The sequence below is a fragment of the Elephantulus edwardii genome, unplaced genomic scaffold, assembly GCF_000299155.1.
Source record: "Elephantulus edwardii isolate Elephantulus edwardi_28Jun2011 unplaced genomic scaffold, EleEdw1.0 scaffold00132, whole genome shotgun sequence".
NCBI lineage: Eukaryota > Metazoa > Chordata > Mammalia > Macroscelidea > Macroscelididae > Elephantulus > Elephantulus edwardii.
In genome coordinates, this window is record NW_006399882.1 from 190,767 (window position 1) to 197,136 (window position 6,370).

Genomic DNA, 6,370 nt, shown 5'->3' on the forward strand with positions numbered 1-6,370 from the left:
GTGCCTGATACAGGCCATGGTCCTCCTCAATTTTGGCAAGCAAGGTTATGTCATCTGCAGTTATTATTATTATTATTATTATTATTATTATTATTATTATTATTATTATTATTATTATTATTAACAAAAAAATTTTAAAAATAAAGAAAACACAGCTCCATCTCAAAGTTTAAACAGCAATAAGTCAAACACCTACTGGAGTTCAAGGATGCACCTGAGGTACATGCTCCCTCATTGCAAGCAGGACCTAGACACAGAATTGTGCATTTAGGTGTTTATGTGACCAAAAAGGATCAGAGTAATGGAGATCACTGAAGAACAGAACACATGAAGAGCTTTTCATCTAGCAATTCCAGAGCGCTCTGCTCTTTCCTCTTCTTTGCCTCTGTATCTTCCATGGTTCCAGGTCCAGCAGAACTTGTGACAATTCCAGATTGCTTCTTTGTCTTTTGCATCTTCTCATCATCTTCAGACTTCCTGGTGAGTTGAGCTCTTGCCTTCAACTTATCCAAGTTAACCACAGGCTTGGTGTCTGGTGACAAGCCTTTTATTGACACTAGAGAAATGTCAAACCGGCTGCCGGGAAGCTTTCCTACTCTCCAGACTTACAGGTGTATGGGATCGTGGAATCTTCAGCCCTCTTGCAGACTTTCAGCCTGTGGTATTTCTGGTGCCATTTTTACCTCTTTCTCCTCTGCTGCCACATTAACAGTCTTTTCCAGTTGGTTCTTCCTCTTTGACAGGCAAGTCTATGGGCTTTGGTTCTTCTATTTCATTCCCAGTATGTCTTCATTCGCATCCTCCTCAACATTCTCTTCAAGATATGCGTGGAGCCTGTTGATGAGCTCTTGTTTTATTCCCTCGATCTCCAAACCACGAGCAGGACATTCTTGCTTTAGATCATCAAACTTCATCGTATGAAGCTCGACTGTCTCCACCTCCATCTGCTCCTACTGCCCACAGGAGCTCCTGCCTTAAATGCACCAAAATACAATTTTCAAAAAGGTAAAGTCTTGAGCAAATATAAAAGGAATGTATCCGATTTATTTAAATAATCAACAAGTGAGCCATCATATGTTAAAGCAGGTCAGATAAGGAGCTCTGGTGGCCTAGTGGCAAGAAGCTGCACTGCAATCCTGAAGGCACACAGTTTGGTTAGTTTCATATCCACCAGATGCTCTGCTGGAGGAGGGGCAATCTCCTCTTGTGCCAGTTGGATCTGATTCGATGGAACACAGTGAGCAGTGTTGGGAGGGTGGGCGGGAAACAGTTCAGAATCTTTAAAGAGCTAGATGCTAGTAGTCAATATTCATAGAAGATTATTAGGCCAGATATAAAAGTGCTTAATGGGCAAGAGGGCCACAAATTGTAACCTTTAGAGTTATCTATTCCCCTGGGAACAGATATTTCTTTTTTTTTCTCTATCTGACAAAAATCTACAAGTTAACCTCTGCCCTTACCTAGCTGTAAAATAGCTCAGACCATAGACATCAATCCAGCACTGGTCGAAGTCATCTCTGACTCCCAGTAGCCTAGTGCTTTAGGGGAGTTGCTCCTTTCTGGCAGGTAGAATTCAGCAGCTGCTCTGCAGGAAGGTGAGCAATCTCCTCTAATGTGATTTACAGCTCAGGACACCCACTGGACGGTCAGCTATGAGCCAGTTCCAACCCCACAGCGATGCATCTGAGGATTTCTTTTAAAAAAAATCTCTTTCTTATTTGTAACTTAAGAGATATTTGCCTTTACTGAGAGGTAGAACCAACTTTTGGAAAATGTTGTCATTCCCCAATTCCCAGTCACCTGACCTCATTCAGGGCCACCCCAGCCCATTCAAAAGATTCACAGGCTGGAAAGTGAAAGCATTAGGGTGTAGATTTCTCTCTTCCCTTAAGATTTCTTCCTTAACCCAAATCCACGGCCATGGAGTCCGTTCAGACTCGGCTTTCCAAGGCTTCACTGGAAGAGACGCATCTTTCTTCTGTGGAGCAGCCAGTGGGTTTAAACGGCCGATCTTTTGGCAAACAGTCCCAGCCAAGGCTCAGATGCAAATTTGCCCTTCCTTTTTTCTAGTAACCAGGAAGCTATGGTGACGAGGTCCACACAGAAGTATTGTGCTATTCTCTGACTGTTCGAATCCATCAGTGGCTCCATGGAAGGAAAATGAGCAGTCTCTTCTCATTGGATATGCAGCCTCAGAAAGCTGCTGGACGGTCAGTCAAGCGTCAGTTCCGACCCCACAGCAAGGAGTCGAGCTGCATTTCAGCACACAACAAGCCATTGTTTGTGCGAGTCTGTCTTCCGTCCACTTACGTGTCTGATTGCCATTGCATCCGAACAACTGAGACTTGGCGTTCATGGGGTTTCTGAGGCATAAACCACGTGGGAGGAGGCTGCCCATCTTTCTCTTTCATGGCTCATGGATGGATTTGAACCTCCAGAGACACAACTCCCACACACCAAGACACCAGAGCTCTCTACTTATGTATAACTCACACATCAACAAGGGCCATCCAGTTGGAACCAGCTCATGCTGACCCTCAAAGGGGTTTTCAAAGGTTATAAATCTTCCTTTCGCAGAGCACTGGCAGAATTGAATGCCCAAAGAGGCGCCACCTTTGGAGCAGCACAACTCCCTGTCAACTATGCCACAGAGCTCCCCTATTGTTGTTGTTTGTCACCGGGTCTGAACCGTAGCTTATCCTCCAGCAGGTTTTCAGAGGCAGTTCATTGCATGGAAGGAGATTGCTCATCCTTCTGCCATGAAGCAGCTGGTGGAATCGAACCACATGCCCTTTAAACTATAGCACAGCTTCTTTCCACTAGGCCACCAGAACTCCCTTTAAGATGTGTTTGTCTGTGTAAGCACTGCACAAGGAACAAGAGTAGCACCACTCTGCCTTTAAAACAGGGTGTGCAGGCCTGTGTAATTAGGTAAACTGAAAATTCCATCACAACCTTCCTCCAAGAAGGCTAGGAGCCCATGGGACTTTTCTCTGACTCTGTCATTCAGTAAGTGATTGGCTGCCTTTCGTAAGTTTAATAGAGTTAGGTGAAACAGTCTTTTGAAATGTCTGATATTTTCTGTAAGAATATGTCTAATCAGCAGAAATCTAAACCAAGCAGAGAAGTCAGTTTTTACAAAGGAGCTCTTTTGTGTAGCACTCCAAGTTTTACTTAACACTTTGGGGCTGACAGATTCTTTTGAAATGGTAAAGAAATCTAAAGACTTCTTCCCAAGGAAAATGGAAGTGGCTACATAAACATAAACTTAGCAGACAACTTCAGAAGGTTTTATAACTCCACAAAGGTTTCCAGGGGAAGAACTCTCACTTTGAGTTCCCAAAACCTAGTGGAAATAGCTGAGGCAAATCATTTTAAGATCTTCTGTGTGATCTGAGTAACCCCATCTGTAGAGTCAGAAGTTTTCCATCTTTTCATAACAATCCACAGAACATATGCAATTATTCCCTGTATTTGCAGGTTCTTGAAATGAGAAACCAAACTGTAAACAGGAAAAAAGCAAAACAAAATCCCTCAAAGTGGGAAAACGTCTTTGTAGACCTGCTCTTTGGTTGTCCCATTATATGGTAACTAAATTAGCCAATTCCTGCTAGAAGACATTCATTTCGAAAAATGTATTTATTTTGCTCACCACATTTATTTGCTCAGTGCCACTCTTGTGTATATGGATTACCAGTTAATGAAGTCTGAAGCAACTTTATCCAGTAAGCATTTCAGTTTTAGCCTGAAAATGCAATGAGTTCTCAATATCAATTTCTAACTGAAATTCATCTTCACTTTGTCTCAGTTTGAGTCTATGTTATGGCCCTTTTTGCCCCTCCCACTCACAAACTCCTTTTCATCTGTTAATTTACTCTTTCTTTAACTGTTTATTTTTTTCACACTTTGAAAATAATATTCAGTGGGTTTTGACTTAGTAAATCTTGGATTATTTCAGAAAAACATGCAACAGTACAACATTAGGAGGGGGATGGAAGACTATGACTGAAATGAAAAATAAGACTCTCTTTGTATGCACCATTAAAGGTGATAAATCTCCCCATTTCAGAGAGAAACGTAATAGCATCAAATGTCATGGGAATGTTCTCTTTATCTACTTATCTCATTATGAACTTTAAAGCAAAAGTTAAGGCCTTTCTGAAAATGGCATAGAGTTGATGAACAATGTTTCTGGACAGTTGAGGGAATCCGTCAGCACTGGACCAATCGGCACCATCATGATAGATGGAGAAAAGATTGAAGTTGTCAGCTATTTTCTTTTACTAGGATCATCCACAGTCAATACCCACAGTAACAGCATTCAAGTAATCAAAAGATGTGCTGCATTGGGAAAATCTGCTATCAGTGACCTCGTGAAAGTACCAGAGAGCAAGGATGTCAGGTTAAAATGACTGCAACAGTTCAACATGACCAAAATAGGGAAGCCTTCAATATAGACTATGTCTCAACATCAAGAAAACAAAAATCCTCACCACTGGACCACAGGCTCTATAATGGATAAGTGGAGAAAAGATGGAAGTTGACAATGATTTCTTTATACCTGGTTCTACACTCAATACCCATGCTAGCAGCAGTTAGAGATTAAAATGTATGTTGCTTTGAGAAAACCTACCAGGAAGGGCTGAAGGTGGGTGATTTTAATCTGAGTCCCTCAGGCCGGGTTCAAATTGTTTTCCTGTCAAACATTCTTCTAGGTGGTATAGCACTGGTCTGTGCAATGCTGTACAGAGGGAACTCGTGGTTACTGCGATGCTGACTGAACACTGTGACAGTGATGTGCCAAACATGGTAATGGGTACCCATGGTGGACAGTGTTTGCTGGAGCTTCCCGACTAAAACAAGCCTGGAAGCAGGAGCGCCATCCACTTCCGAAATGGCTTGTCTCCTGAAACTCTATGAATGAACAGTGCTCAGGCCTTTCATTCATAGGGTCGCTATGAGTCGTCTCGACAGCACCTAACAACAACAACTAGGAAGGGCATCTCCAAAGTGCTAAAGAACAACAATATTAAAGACTAAAGTGTGTGCCCACGTGCCCATGATCTTTCTCATTCCTTTCATTTCTTTCTTAGCATCTGAAAAATCAGACAATGACTAAGGATGACAGAAGAAGAATTGATGCCTTTGAATTGTGTATTGGGAAAGAGTCAAGAATACACCATGAACTGCTAAAAGAACAAGCAAATCTGTCTTGGAGGAAGTGTAACAAAAGTGCTCCTTAGAGGCGAGGATGGTGAAACTTCCTCTCACATATCTCAGGCATGTTGCAGGAGAGGCCAGTTATTGAAAAGGTAGAGAGTGAAAGAGAAAGATCTTTAGCGAGATGGATTGACATAGTTAACTATAACAGAGGGCTTGAGATTAATGTAGCTCATGAGGATGGTGCAGGCGAGCGCAAGGTGTTCAGAGGGTTACAGTGAGTAGATGTCATTTCATGGCACCTAATAACAGCAACACAAATATATCCAAGTATATGGTACAGCACGTTGCTGTTGTGTACTGTGGAGCCAGAACCGATCCACAGCCAATCCACCAGCAGAAGGCCGTTAATCACAGAACAGGAAACTGTCCATCTTTCTCTCACGGAGCAGCTGGTGACCTCGAATCACGTGTCTTGGGGATTGCAGTGAAGCTTCTTGCCTCTAGGCCACCAGAGCTCACTATGGTTGAGCATATAGGAGGCAAAGTTTGGAAAACTTCTTAACCACAAGGAAATGAGTCAATAGGCTTAAGAATTTAGAGCCACACACCTGGGAAACATGTAGGCCAATTGGCATAAAATAGGCCATAAAATCCTACTTTGATTATTAGAAACTGAGATTTTAAAAGCTTGTGAGCGCAGGGAGCGCAGTAAAAGGAAAAAAGGGGAGGGGAGCTTGTGAGCAGCTGTCTAAGGTGCACCTATTGGTCTCGCCTCTTCTTGAGCAAATAAGAGTGAATAAAATCAAACACTAAAGGAAATAGTGCATAGGACTAAAGGACCATTTGAACCACACACAGAATCTATTACCCTGAGACCAGGAGAAATAGATGGTGCCCAGCTACCAATAACTCAAGGTCAGAATCAGAATAGAAGGTCCTAAACAGAGAGGGAGGAAAAAAAAAAACCAAAATTAAAAATCATAAAGAAGACCAAACTTACTGATAGAGGATGGTGGAACCTCAGATTCTGTGTCCTTTAGATACCTTTCAATTCTTAAAAGAAACCTACCTCCAGGCATCAATTTTTAACCAAACAGTAGACAAGCCTGTGAACTGAACAATTATAATTGGGAGGAACATATGCCAGTACAATCATCCACCAGAGGGCAAAAGGTAAGCATCTGCCCCAAAACAAAGCTCAGAGGGT

General features: G+C 42.3%; 1 pseudogene; it reads right to left on the reverse strand.

Annotated features, from left to right (window-relative positions):
- Positions 1 to 308: 308 nt before the first annotated feature.
- LOC102862720 lies at positions 309 to 944 on the reverse strand (annotated as a pseudogene).
- Between the last annotated feature and the right edge of the window lie 5,426 nt (positions 945 to 6,370).